Source organism: Chionomys nivalis, chromosome 2 (genome assembly GCF_950005125.1).
Source record: "Chionomys nivalis chromosome 2, mChiNiv1.1, whole genome shotgun sequence".
Classification (NCBI taxonomy): Eukaryota; Metazoa; Chordata; class Mammalia; order Rodentia; family Cricetidae; genus Chionomys; species Chionomys nivalis.
In genome coordinates this window covers 81,851,671-81,867,292 of record NC_080087.1, presented here as the reverse complement: position 1 = coordinate 81,867,292, position 15,622 = coordinate 81,851,671, and positions in this window count along the sequence as shown.

Here is a 15,622-nt window from a genome sequence, read left to right as displayed (position 1 = left end):
TAAGAGATTCATGAAACAAAAATGCCTCTGATCTGCAAGTCCCTTGCCCAAGGACAGATAGTTCCTAAAATGCTGGAGGCTATTGTTTATGGGAGAAAACAAGCCACATGGTTTTTGTGACCCTAAACAAGTTTATTTGATCTATCTGCACTAATGTGCTTGGTCATATAGGGTGGGAGATTCATAGGCCGGAGGTACATCAGGATATATGCTTGTTCCTGATTGAACCTGATGGGAAATGCAATGGATTATGGGTTTTACTTCTGAAACCACTTCAAACTGTGGTTCTGGGCTATTACCCAGGAACCTGGGTATGGACCTGGCCAGAGCCCATCCACCTGGTCAGTATTTAATTGAAGTTTGTTTAAAATTTGGCCTTAACTGTGATGGTGGTCTTAGTCTTAATTGGTGGTATACACATTTCTGGAGACGCCAGCGATATTCAGACCACCCACCCAAATTGTAAAGCTGGACCTTCACCCTGGAACTCTGGGCTTGAAGGGCTGCTTCAGGAGGCACATGCCTTCAGTTTGTGGACTGTCAGAGTGGATTTCCACGCTGAGAAAGGCAGCAAGCATCTGCAGAGGCCTTTTGATGAATCATAGCCTAGTTCGGTTCTGTGGGATCCCAATCTGAGATATGCGGAGGGTTTGATGGGACCCCAATATTCTACCATCCAGGACATGCAGTGAAATATAGCCCATTTATCTGGTTCTGGTTAGAACATTTTGTTTGTTTCCTGTGGAAAGTTTTGTTTATCTTGTTGAAAAGTTTTCTTTGTTTCTCAAAAAAAAAATGTTTCCCCTTGTTTTGTTTAAAGTCTTGTCTGGTTTCTGGTGTGTTCATAAGTTTTGTTGCAAGCATGGAGCTGAGACAAAAATGAGTCAGATTTTTAACTGTTTCTGTGTACCAGCTGCCAGTGATCACATGGCTGAATTCAAGGCCTGGGCTCAGAATTTATCTCTGAGCTCTCTGATCACTGGATTCAGGTTTGTAGAAGCTCAGCTGTCTTTTGGATATGGGTAACGTTAAAGTTGCTTTAAGCTGATTCCTATTGGAAATCTGGCTCTAGAGTTGGATTATGGTTCTCCCTTTGCTAGACATAGGCATGCTTATTTTTTATTACTTCTTAACATTTATTTTGCTTACTGTTCTCTTTCTGTAGATACATTTTACATATTCTTGTGACCTTTGTTAACTGCTTGATATTTCAACTCTACATTTTTATTTACTTTATAAAATTCTAACTTGATCTGTGTCATCTAATATCATCCCTAGTAAACAGGAAATATTTATTTATTTATTTTCAGTTGTTTTTTTTTTATTTTTCCATTCAAAAATTTACACTTCCTCCCCACATCCCATTCCTCTCCTACTCTCCCACTCACCCTCCTCCCTCACCCTCCCTCCTTAAGAGAGGGCAGGGTACCCTGCCCTGTGGAAAGTCCAAGGCCTTCCCCCCTCCATACAGGCCTAGGAAAGTGTGCATCCAAATAGACTAGGATCCCCAAAAGCTAGCACATGCGGTAGAAACAGGTCCCAGTGTTATTATCAATGGCTTCTCAGTCCGCCTCCATTGGCCGTCACATTCAGAGAGTCCGGTTTGATCACATGCTCGTTCAGTCTCGGCCCAGCTAGATTTGGTGAGCTCCCATTAGAACAGACACACTGTCTCAGTGGGTGGACCAACCCCTCAAGGTCCTGACTTCCTTGCTCATCTTCTCCCTCCTTCTGCTCTTCATCTGGACCTTGGGAGCTCAGTCTGTTGCTGTTGATGAGGGCCTCTGTCTCTATCTCCATCCCTCGCTGGATGGAGATTCTATGATGATATTTGAGATAATCATCAGTGTGATAGTGGGGCAAGGCCAGTTCAGGCACCCTCTCCTCTGCTGCCCCAGGACCTAGCTGGGGACATTCCCATGGACACTTGGGATCCCCTCTAGAGCCAAGTCTCTTGCAACCTTAAAATGGCTCCCTTAATGTAGATATCTTCTTCCCTGCTCCTATATCCGCCCTTCCTCCATCTCCACCTTCCCACTCCCCCAAGCTCTCCCCAGTCTTTCCCTTCTCCCTTCTCTCTCCCACTCTCTCCTTTCCCCACCCCACCCCTACCACCACCCCCGTGCTCCCAACTTTTGCCCGGCGATCTTGTTTGCTTCCAATTTCCAGGAGGATCTATATTTGTTTTTCTTTGGGTTCACCTTGTTATTTGGCTTCTCTAGGCTTGTGAACTATATGCTCAATGTCCTTTGCTTATGGCTAGAGTCCACTAATGAGTGAGTACATATCATATTCATCTTTTTGGGTCTGGGTTATCTTACTCAAGATAGTGTTTCCTATTTCCATCCATTTGCATGCAAAATTCAAGATTCATTGTTTTTTACCGCTGAGTAGTACTCTAATGTGTACATATTCCACACTTTCTTTATCCATTCTTCCATTGAGGGGCATCTAGGTTGTTTCCAGGTTCTGGCTATTACAAATAATGCTGCTATGAACATAGTTGAACAAATGCTTTTGTAGTATGATTGGGCAACTTTTGGGTATATTCCCAAGAGTGGTATTGCTGGATCCTGAGGAAGGTTGAAGGCATACTTATTTAAAAGTTTTCTGTTTCTGTTTCCATCGGTTGTTAGATGAAGGTTCTATGGTGATATTTAAGACAATTTCAATCTGACTACAGGGCAAGGTCAGTTCAGGCACCCTCCCCTCTATTGCTTAGGGTCTTAGCTGGGGTCATCCTGGTGGATTCCTGGGCATTTTTCTAGAGCCAGGTTTCTTGCTAACCCCAAAATGGCTCCTTCAATCAAGATATCTAATTCCTTGCTCTCATATCTGTCCTTCCTCCTTCTCAACTATCCCATTCCCTCAAGCTCTCCCCAACACTTCCCTTCATGCCTCCTCTTCCCCTTCTCCTATCCTTCTATCCCCACCCCCATGCTCCCAAATTTTGTCAGGTGATCTTGTCTGCTTCCAATTTCCAGGTGAATCTATATATGTTTTTCTTAGGGTTCACCTTATTACTTAGCTTCTCTAGGATCATGAGCTAAAGGCTCAATGTCCTTTGTTTATGAGTAGTGTTCACAAATGAGTGAGTACATACCATATTCATATTTTTGTGTCTGGGTTACCTCACTCAGGATAGTGTTTTCTAATTCCATCCATTTGCATGCAAAATTCAAGATGTCATTGTTTTTTTTACAGCTGAGTAGTACTCTAATGTGTAAATGTGCCACACTTTCTTTATCCATTCTTCAGTTAAGAGGCATCTAGGTTGTTTCCAGGTTCTGGCTATTACAAATAATGCTGCTATGAACATAATTGAACAAATGCTTTTGTAGTATAATTGAGCATCTTTTGGGTATATTCCCAAGAGTAGTATTGCTGGATCCTGGGGTAGGTTGACTCCCAATTTTCTGAGAAACTGCCACACTGATTTCCAAAGTGGTTGCACAAGTTTGCATCCCCACCAGCAATGGATGAGTGTTCCCCTTACTTCACATCCTCTCCAGCATAGGCTATCATTGGTGTTTTTGATTTTAGCCATTCTGACAGGTGTAACATAGTATCTCAAAGTTGTTTTGATTTGCATTTTCCTAATAGCTAAGGAAGTTGAACATGTCCTTAAGTATCTTTTGGCCATTTGAAATTCTTCTGTTGAGAATTCTCTGTTTAGTTCAGTACACCATTTTTTAATTGGGTTATTTAGAATTTTAAGGTCGAAGTTCTTGAGTTCTTTATATATTTTGGAGATCAGACCTTTGTTTCTTGCGGGGTTGGTGAAGATCTTCTCCCAGTCAGTAGGTTGCCATTTTGTCTTATTGACAGGATCCTTTGCTTTACAGAAGCTTCTCAGTTTCAGGAGGTCCCATTTATTCATTGTTGCTCTTATTGCCTGTGCTACTGGGGTTATATTTAGAAAGTGGTCTCCTGTGCCCACGCATTGAAGGCTACTTCCCACTTTCTCTTCTATCAGGTTCAGTGTGTTCAGATTGATATTGAGGTCTTTGATCCATTTGGACTTGAGTTTTGTGCATGGTGATAGATATGGATCTATTTTCATTTTTCTACAGGTTGACATCCAGTTATTCCAGCACCATTTGTTGAAGATGCTTTTTTTTCCTTTGTATAATTTTAGCTTCTTTGTCAAAAGTTAGGTGTTCATAGGTGTGTGGATTAATATCTGGGTCTTCAAATCGATTCCATTGGTCGGCTTCTCTGTTTTTATGCCAGTACCAAGCTGTTTTCATTACTGTAGCTCTGTAATAGAGTTTGAAGTCAGGGATGGTAATGCCTCTGGAAGTTCCTTTATTGTATAGGATTGTTTTAGCTATCCTGTGTTTTCTGTTTTTCCATATAAATTTGATTATTGGTCTCTCAAGTTCTGTGAAGAATTGTATTGGGATTTTGATGGGGATTGCATTAAATCTATAGATTGCTTTTGGTAGAATTGCCATTTTTTACTATGTTGATCCTTCCTATCCAAGAACATAGGAGATCTTTCCATTTTCTGGTATCTTCTTCAATTTCTTTCTTCAAAGACTTAAAGTTTTTGTCAAATAGATCTTTCACTTCCTTGTTTAGTGTTACTCCAAGATACTTTATGTTGTTTGTAGCTATTGTGAAAGGTGATCTTACTCTGATTTCCCTCTCAGCTTCTTTATCCTTTGTGTATAGGAAGATTACTGATTTTTCTGAGTTGATCATGTATCCTGCCACATCACTAAAGGTGTTTATCAGCTGTAGGAGTTCTCTGGTAGAGTTTTTAGGGTCATTTATGTACCCTATCATATCATCTGCAAATAACGAAAGTTTGACTTCTTCCTTTCAAATTTCTATCTCCTTTGGTTGTCTTATTGTTCTAGCCAGAACTACAAGAACTATGTTGAAGAGATATGGAGAGAGTGGACAGCCTTGTCTTGTTCCTGATTTTAGTTTCTCTCCATTTAGTTTGATGTTGGCTTGCTGTATATTCCCTTATTTTGTTTATGTATTTTTGTTGCATCCCTGCTTTCTCTAAGACCTTTATCATGAGGGGATGTTATATTTTGTCAAATGCTTTTTTGGCATCTAATGAGATTATCATGTGGTTTTTATTTTTCAGTCTGTTTATATGGTGGATTATGTTTACAGATTTTCATAGGTTGAACCATCCCTGCATCTCTGGGATGAAGCCGACTTGATCATGGTAGATGATGGTTCTAATGTGTTCTTGGATTCAATTTACCAGTAATTTATTTAGTATTTTTGCATCAATGTTCATGAGTGAGATTGGTCTGTAATTCTCTTTCTTAGTATTGTCTTTGGTAGTTTGGGTATCAAGGTATTTGTAGCCTCATAAAAAGAGTTTGGCAATTGTAGTGGGAGCTGCGGGCTGTTTTCCTGCTGCCCCAGCTCCTGGTCGCCTGGCTACCTTATGCCCCAAAATAACAACACACAAACTCTATTCATTTAAACACTGCTTGGCCCATTTCTATTCATGTGTGTAGCACGCCAAGGTGCGCTTACCGGGAAGATTCTAGCCAACGTCCATCCTGGGTTGGAGCTTCATCGCATCTGCCCCAGAGAGCAGAGCTATCTAGTCTGAGCTCACTTCCTCTTCCTCCCAGCATTCTGTTCTGTTTACTCCACCCACCTATGTTCTAACCTATGAGGGACAAGCAGTTTCTTTATTTTTTAACCAATGACCTTCCTCCATCAGGCAATTTTCCTTCTGCTTCTATTGTGTGGAATAATATGAGGAGTATTGGTATTAGTTCTTTTTTGTAAGTCTTGTAGAATTCTGAGCAGAAACCATCTGGTCCTGGGGTTTTTTGGGTTGGGAGACTTTTGATGACTGTTTCTATTTCTTCAGCAGTTATAGGTCTGTTTAATTTGCTTATCTGGTCATGATTTAATTTTGGCAAGTGATATTTATCCAGAAAGTTGTCCATTTCCTTTAAGTTTTCCAATTTTGTGGAATACAGGTTTTTGAAATATGACCTGATGATTCTCTGTATTTCCTTCATGTCTGTTGTTATGTCCCCTTTTTTATTTCTGATTTTTTTTTAATTTGGATATTCTCTTTTTGCCTTTTGGTTAGTTTGGATAAAGGTTTGTCTATTTTGTTGATTTTCTCAAAGAATCAACTCTTTGTCTCATTGATTCTTTGTATTTTTTTTTGTTTCTATTTTGTAGATTTCAGCTCTCAATTTCATTGTTCCCTGCTGTTTAGTTCTCTTGGGTGAGTTTGCTTCTTTTTGCTCTAAAGTTTTCAAATGTTCTGTTAATTCACTAGTGTGGGATTTTTCCAGCTTATTTATGTAGGCATTTGGTGCTATGAATTTTCTCTTAACCATGCTTTCATCGTGTCCCATAAATTTGGGTATGTTGTGTGGTCATTTTCATTGAATTTTAGGAAGTCTTTAATTTCTCCCTTTATTTCTTCCTTGACCCATTGATGATTAAGTTGAGCATTGTTTAATTTCCATGTATTGTGGATTTTCTGGAATTAGTATTGCTGTTGACTTCTAGTTTTAAAGCATGGTGATCTGATAAGGTACATTGGGTTATTCCAATTTTTTGTATTTGTGGAGGTTTGTTTTGTTACCAAGTATGTGATCAATTTTTGAGAAGGTTCCAAGAGGTGCTGAGAAGAAGGTATATTCTTTTCTGTTTGGATAGAATATTCTATAGATGTTTGTTAAGTCCAGTTGAGTCATAACATCTGTTATTTCTCTTATTTCTCTGTTCATTTTTTGTCTGACTGACTATTCAGTGGTGAGGGGGGAGTGCTGAAGTCTCCCACTATTAGTGTGTGGAATTTAATTGTGTGATTTAAGCTTTAGAAGTGTTTCTTTCACATATGAGGGTGCCCTTGTATTTGGGGCATAGATGTTCAGTATTGAAATTTCCTCTTGATGGATTTTTCCTGTGACTAATATGAAATGACCTTCTTTGTCTCTTTTGACTGATTTTAGCTTGAAGTCTATTTTGTTAGATATTAGGATAGCTACACCCACTTGTTTCTTAGGTCCATTTGATTGGTATACTTTTTCCCAACCATTTATTCTGAGACAATGTCTGTCTTTGAGGTTGAGATGTGTTTCTTGTATGCAGAAGAAGGATGGATTCTGTTTTCATATCCAATCTGTTAGCCTGTGCCTTGTTGTAGGTGAGTTGAGTCCTTTTATATTAAGGGATATTAATGACCAGTGATTGCTATCTCTTGTTAATTTAGTTTACATTGTTGGTGATGTTAATTTGTGCATTTTTCTCTTCTTTGAGATTTGCTGCTATGAGACCATCAATTTTCTGTGTTTTTGTTGGTGTAACCAGCTTCCTTGGGTTGGAGTTTTCCTTCTAGTATTTTGTGTAGGGCTGGGTTTGTGGTTAGGTATTGGTAAATTTTAGATTTTTCATGAAATATCTTGTTTTGTCCTTCTATGGTGATTGAAAGTTTTGCTGGGTATAGTGGTCTTGGCTGGCATCTATGGTCTCTTAATGTCTTCATAACACTTAATGTCTTCATAATGCTTTCACTGTCTCCAATGAGAACTTAGGTGTAATTCTGATAGGTCTACCTTTATATGTTACTTGGCCTTTTTCCTTTGCAGCTCTTAATATTCTTTCTTTACTCTGTATGTTTAGTGCTCTGATTATTATGTGGCGATAGAACTTTTTATTTGAATCCAGTCTATTTGGTGTTCTATAAGCTTCTTGTATCTTCATAGGCATATCTTTCCTTCGTTTCAGAAAGATTCCTTCTATAATTTTGTTAAATATATTTTCTTTTTTTCATTTATTTATTTATTATGTATACAATATTCTGTCTGTGTGTATGTCTGCAGGCCAGAAGAGGGCACCAGACCTCATTACAGATGGTTGTGAGCCACCATGTGGTTGCCGGGAATTGAACTCAGGACCTTTGGAAGAGCAGACAATGCTCTTAACCACTGAGCCATCTCTCCAGCCCCTTAAATATATTTTCAGTGCTTTTGAGTTGAACTTCTTCTCCTTCTTCATTACCTATTATTCTTAGATTTGGCCTTTTCATGATGTCCCATATTTCCTGGATATTTTGGGTTAAGCTCTTGTTAGATTTAATGTTTTCTTTAACTAATGAGTCTATTTCTTCTATAGTATCTTCAGCACTTGAGATTCGCTCTTCCATCTCTTATATTCTTCTGTTCATGCTTCCATTTGTGGTTTCTGATCGTTTTCTCTTTTTTATACATTTTTTATTTTTTTTAATGTATATTTTTATTTTATTTATTTATTATGTGTACAATATTCTTTCTGCATGTATGCCTGAAGGCCAGAAGAAGGCAGCCCTCATTACAGATGGCTGTGAGCCACCATGTGGTTGCTGGGAATTGAACTCAGGACCTTTGGAAGAGCAGGCAATGCTCTTAACCGCTGAGCCATCTCTCCAGCCCTACATTTTTTATTGATATTTATTGAGCTCTACATTTTTCTCTGCTCCCCTCCCTTCTTCTCCCCTCCCCTCTTTAACCCTTCCTCAAGGTCCCCATGCTCCCAATTTACTCAGGAGACCTTGTCATTTTCTACTTCCCATGTAGATTATATCTATGTAAGTCTCTCTTACATAGTTAAGTTGTCTAAGTTCTCTGGGATTGTAGTTTGTAGGCTGGCTTTCTTTGCTTTATGTTTAAACACCACCTATGAGTGAGTACATATGAGAATTGTTTTTCTATGTCTGGGTTACCACACTCAAAATAATGTTCTAGCTCCATCCATTTTCCTGCAAAATTAAAGATGTTATTATTATTATTATTATTATTATTATTATTATTATTATTTTGCTGTGTAGTACTCCATTGTGTAAATGTACCACATTTTCCTTATCTATTCTTTGGTTGAGGGGCATTTAGGTTGTTTCCAGGTTCTGGCTATGACAAACAATGCTGCTATAAACATAGTTGAGCACATGTCCTTGTGGCATGATTCAGCATCCTTTGGATAGATACCCAAGAGTGGTATTACTGGGTCTTGAGGAAGGTTGTTTCCTAGTTTTCTGAGAAATCGCCACACTGACATCCAAAGGGGTTGTACCAGCCTGCATTCACACCAGCAATGCAGAAGTGTTCCCTTTTCCCTACAACCTCTCCAGCATAAGTTGTCATCAGTGTTTTTGATCTTGGCCATTCTTACAGGTGTAAGATGAAATCTCAGAGTTGTTTTGATTTACATTTCTCTGATGACTAAGGATGTTGAACATTTCCTTAAGTGTCTTTCAGCCATTTTAGATTCCTCTGTTGAGAGTTCTCTGTTTAGGTCTGTACTCCATTTTTTAATTGGATTATGTGATCTTTTGGTGTCCAATTTCTTGAGTTCTTTGTAGATTGGAGATCAAACCTCTGTCTGATGTGGGATTAGTGAAGATCTTTTCCCATTCTGTAGGCTGTTGTTTTGTCCTGTTGACCATGTCCTTTGCTTTACAGAAGCTTTTCAGTTTCAGGAGGTCCCATTTATTAATTGTTTCTCTTAGTGTTTGTGTTGCTGGGGTTATATTTAGAAAGTGGTCCCCAGTGCCAATGCATTCAAGTGTATTTTCCACTTTCTCTTCTATAAGGTTTAGTGTGACTGGCTTTATGTTGAGATCTTTGATCCATTTGGACTTGAGTTTTGTGCATGGTGATAGATATGGGTCTATTTTCATTCTTCTACATGTTGATATCTAACACCACTTGTTAAATATGCTTTCTTTTTTCCATTTGATATTTTTTTTACTTCTTTGATATTTTTCACTTCTTTGTCAAAAATCAGGTGTTTGAAGGTGTGTGGATTAATATCCGGGTCTTCTATTCGGTTTCATTGGTCTTCCTGTCTGTTTTTTTTTTTTTTTAAGATTTATTTATTTATCATGTGTACAACATTCCTTCCATGTGTGCCCACAAGCCAGAAGGGGGCGCTGGGTCTCATTATAGATGGCTGTGAGCCACCATGTGGTTGTTGGGAATTGAACTCAGGACCTCTGGAAGAGCAGTCAGTGCTCTTAACCACTGAGCCATTTCTCCAGCCCTTCCTGTCTGTTTTTATGTCAATACCAGGCTGGTTTCAGTACTGTAGCTCTGTAGTAGAGTTTGAAGTCAGGGATTGTGATGCCTCCAGAAGTTCTTTTATTGTACAGGATTGTTTTGTCTAGCCTGGGTTTTTTTTTGTCTTTCCACAATAAATACTAATGTTTCTTTTACAAATGTGTGTGCTCTCACATTTGGGGTATAGATGTTCAGAACTGAGACATCATCTTGGTGGATTTTTCCTTTGATGAGTGTGAAATGTCCTTTTCCATCTCTTTTGATTAATTTTGGTTTGAAGTCTATTTTGTTGAATATTAAGATAGCTAGACCAGCTTGCTTCTTAGGTTCATTTGATGGGAAAATCTTTTCTAACACTTTACTCTGAGGTAATGTCTATCTTTGATGTTGAGGTGTGTTTCTTGTATACAGCAGAAGGATGGGATCCTATTTTTATATGCATTCTTTTAGTCTATGTCTTATTAAATTGAGATTAAGATTGAGAGATATTAATGACCAGTGATTGTTAATTCCTGGTTTTTTGTTTTGTTTTGTTTTGTTTTGTTTTTTTGGTTTTTCGAGACAGGGTTTCTCTGTAGCTTTGGTGCCTGTCCCGGAACTAGCTCTTGTAGACCAGGCTGGCCTCAAACTCACAGAGATCCGCCTGCCTCTGCCTCCCTAGTGCTGGGATTAAAGGCGTGCACCACCACCGCCCGGCTAATTCCTGTATTTTTGTTGTTGGTGATGGTCGTGGTGATTGTGTGTGTGTGTGTGTGTGTGTCCCTTCTTTGGGTTTTGCTGATGTGAGTTTTGTGGGTATAGCATTAATTCTAATTGATCTTAATAACAAGAGTAAGATATTGGGGTAAATGCTGAAAGATCAGAGAAGTAAAGGAGCCAGCTACTAGAAAGACCTTTTACCTCTAATGAGTCCTCAGAGCAAAGTTAGCAAAATCCTGACTCCACAAAACTTCAGGCTGAATGCTCCAAGATCCTGTCTCCTCCCTCCACCTTATATTGCTCTATTATTTCTGTCTCTATTATATTGCCATATTATTTCTGTCTCCACCTCCCTAGTGCTAGGATTAAAGGCATGGGATGCCAAGTGCTGGGATCAAAGGTGTGAGCTCTGTTTCTCTTTTAGACTGATTAAAGCCCAGAGTGACCTTGAACTCACAGGGATCTACCTGCCTGTCTCTCAAGCACTGGAATTAAAGGTGTGTGCAACCACTGCTTGGCCTCTATGACTAACTAGTGACTAGTTCCACATTGTTATCATTAGGCAAGCTTCATTTGTTAAAGCAGAAACAAAATATCACCACATCCATTTGCCTGAAAATTTCAAGATGTTTTTTTTTCCCCACTGAGTAATATCACAATTTCTTTATCCATTTTTCAGATGAGGGGCATCTGGGTTGCTTCCAGGTTCTGGCTATTATGAATAATGCTGATGTGAACATAGTTGAGCAAGTGTCCTTATGGTATGAGTGAGAATCCTTTGGGTATATATCCAAGAGTGGTATTACTGGGTCTTGAGGTAGATTGATTCCCAATTTTTTGAAAAGTTTCCATACTGATTTCAAGAGTGACTGTAAAAGTTTGCACTCCCACCAGGAGTGTTCCCCTTACTCCACATCCTCTCCTACATAAACTGTCCTCAGTTTTTGATATTAGCCATTCTGACAGGTCTAAGATGTCATTTAATTTGCATTTCACTGATGACTAAGGATGGTGAGAAATTCTCTTCATGTCTTTCAGCCATTTGAAATGTTCTGGCTTTTTGGGATCCTAGTCTATATGAATGCACAGCTCCCTAGGCCTGGATGTAGGGGGGAAGGGCCTTGGACTTCCCACAGGGCAGGGTTCCCTGCCCTCTCTCAAGCAGGAAGGGAGAGGGAGGAGGAAGTGTGGGAGAGTGGGAGGAGATTGGGAGGAGGGAAGGAAGTGTAAATATTTGAATGGAAAAATAAATAAAATAAAATAAAATAAAAAGGAGGCTTCTCGGGCTGTTGAGATGGCTCAGTGGTTAAGAGCATTGCCTGCTCTTCCAAAGGTCCTGAGTTCAATTCCCGACAACCACATGGTGGCTCACAACCATCTGTAATGAGGTCTGGTGCCCTCTTCTGGCCTGCAGACATACACACAGACAGAATATTGTATACATAATAAATAAATAAATATTTAAAAAAGGAGGCTTCTCACTACATAATAATCAAACCACTAAACATACAGAATAGAGAAAGGGTATCAAGAGCTTTAAAGGAAAAGGCCAAGTAACATACAAAGGCAGACCCATCAGAATAATGCCCAACTTCTCAATGGAGTTTCTAAAAACCAGAAGGTCCTGGACAGATGTTATGCAGACACTGAGAGACCACAAGAGTCAATCTTTATAGCAATTGCCTGTATTCCTTCTAAAAGGGGGGCCTAGAGAAAACTGCCTCCTTCATCAACGCTGGACAGAAGGGGAAATCCATTCTACCCTGACTGCATTGACTCACAGTAATCCCTTCTTCCTGGGAGCAGTTTCTCTACTCTTCAGAGAATGGTGGGTTTTGAGTTTTCCAACCATCTACATCACTGGTTGTTGCTTATTCAGTAACTACTTACATTGTGGAAACACACATCCATCTGTCTCCACACCACACTCTATGACCACACTCTACCACAGACCTTGTACAGGTCTATACATGCGTCTACTAAACACCAGCACGACAAGAGTATCCTGCAAGGTTACAGACCATCTTTCCTCCAGTTTATCTCTTTGGAGGCAACAACGAAATGTTCAGTGTTACCATTACTAAATCTCCTGCTGGACAAGTTTATGCAAAGACCTTGACTCAGAGCGACCTCTCCCCAAAGGACCAGACACACCAAGGTATCATTTAGATAAGTGTTAACAGAGGTAAAATTTCCAGACACCACAAGTCTTTAGAATCCAGAAAAATAACAAATCCGAGTAATTGTAGAAACATAAATGTAGGAAAAATGGTGTAAATTTATACTCTTGAAAAAATTTTATTCCCTTGTTACTTTAAAATTATCATGGGGCTGGAGAGGTTGCTCACTCAGTTAAAAGCACTTTGAGAGGGCACAGGCATGTTCAGTCTCCATCACACACGGTGACTCACATGGAGCCTGACTCCAGTTCCAGGGGGATCTCATGCCCTCTTGTGGTCCACTCAGGACTCAGGCACCCAGAAAATGCATTTATATGCAGGAATTTGCCATTTACTGCAATTGGCATCTATATATTGGTTTAGGGTTTATTCTTTCTTCTTCTTCTTCTTCTTCTTCTTCTTCTTCTTCTTCTTCTTCTTCTTCTTCTTCTTCTTCTTCTTCTTCTTCTTCTTCTTTCTTCTTTTCTTCTTCTTCTTCTCCTCCTCCTCTTTTTTTAGTTTTTCAAGACAGGGTTTCTCTGCAGCTTTGGAGCCTGTCCTAGAACTAGCTCTTTTAGACCAGGACTCCTGCCTCTGCCTCCCAAGTGCTGGGATTAAAGGCATGTGCCACCACTGCCCAGCCAGGTTTGTTTCTTATATAATTCCTTTACTTGAATGTTTTTCAACTTTGTCAATTGCTAATGTGCTAGGGACAATGCATGTACTTGGGGCTGAAGTGCTAACAAAAACAAGGTTCTGGGCAACAGCCTTGGCTTCCTGTGTACTCTGAATGGTGCTAATTTTGTACTTGGTACAGCATCAGGCCCCACAACTTGAATATGTTAATGTTACTGTATTACTCATTCAGAGGTCAATTTCAATTCCTATTTATATTTTAGCTAGGATTACAGTATCCATATCTATATTTTCCCCACAGATTACTTATCCACAACAAATTAGACCTAGAACTCTGGTGGCATCCCAATTTACTCAAATGACCAAGCTTAATGTCTTCAATAATGTGTTATCTGACACTAAATGTTTCTGGACATGTTGCAACATGATAGACATCTGCAATGTGTTCTTACTCAAAATGCTTCATATGAACCTAACTTCCCTTGGATGGAAGATACAGTGGCTCCGGGCTGGGAATGTAGTTTAGTGATTGAGCACATTTCTACCATTCACAAGCCTGTGGGCTAATCAAAACTGAAAAGTTAATGAAGGACAGAGCAAGGCCAAATCTCTATTGAATTCTCCTTAGAATAGTTTGTAAAAACAGCTATTTAGGGGCTGGAGAGATGGCTCAGAGGTTAAGAGCACTGCCTGCTCTTCCAAAGGTCCTGAGTTCAATTCCCAGCAACCACATGGTGGCTCACAACCATCTGTAATGAGGTCTGGTGCCCTCTCCTGGCCTGCAGTCATACACACAGACAGAATATTGTATGCATAATATTTTTTAAAAAACAGCAATTTGAAGGTCAATGACAAATTTCTCAATGTCATAGAATTCTGGATCACTTCCTGAAGTATAATAATGACTGGAATAGGGATGACATTCCACCTTGGCTGATGTAAGGGATGAAATCATGTCTAGAGTTTTATAAAGGGTCCCTAAACAGCAAAAGTTGGAATTGAAGTCACTGTGTAGCTATGTTTGCCTCCAACTTTTGATCCTTCTGCCTCAGTTTCCCAATTACTGGGTTCCAGGCATGCACTACCTCACCCAGCTCTAAATATATTCTTAACAGCACAGCCCCAAATACCTATCTATCTATCTATCTATCTATCTATCTATCTATCTATCTATCTATCTATCTATCTATCTATCTATCTACAGGATGGATATAGGAAATCATTAACAATTTTTAATCTAGGTGAGCATACCAAACTATGTTGCTACTATAAGTGGATCCAATTTGGCTATTTTTGTTAATGTTTTTATGGGGAGTCCTTCAGACATAGTTCATAGTCAGCTCAAAGTCTATTTCAGTTAGCTGGGACTTCACTCAGGTATTTTGGACCCAAGGCATTTAGAGGAAAACCGATATCCTGTTATCTTGCTGCAGCTGAAGTGGGCAGCTTCTGCCCAAGCAGGCAGATTAACAGAAGCCAAGATAAGCATCATCTTCCTGGAGGACTGACAAGGCCTAACCTGGACGGGGGCATTTGTACATGCAGGTAATTTAAGTCAAGATAAATTAATTAGCAGGGGCATCTTGACCTCAGGGCCTGAAAATAATTTGGGTAATTTCCCACAATATTCTCCATCAAAGACAAATTCTTGCCCTGCTATAAATGTATAGTTTATCTTAACATCTGGGCAAAGAGCATAAATTTCAGGGTATTATCCTTTAAAATAGTTATGGGTTTAACGCCTTTAAAAACTACTTACCAGCTGTGTTTAGAACATCTCCACACAGATATTAAATGGATTCTCAATGGAAATCCTTTCACATTCCTTTTCATCCACCAGATTTTATCCAGAATGATGTTATTTAATAGTGGACAAATACATGATGTTTTTTACTAAACTATCTGCAATACAATTTTGTCTTTCATATGAGTTACAAGAATGCCAATAAAAGGGAGAACAATGTAAAAGATATTTAATAGAACATTAGAATAAGCCAAATATTCTCTCAAGAATTTTATTATTGCCGGGCGGTGGTGGCGCACGCCTTTAATCCCAGCACTCGGGAGGCAGAGGCAGGCGGATCTCTG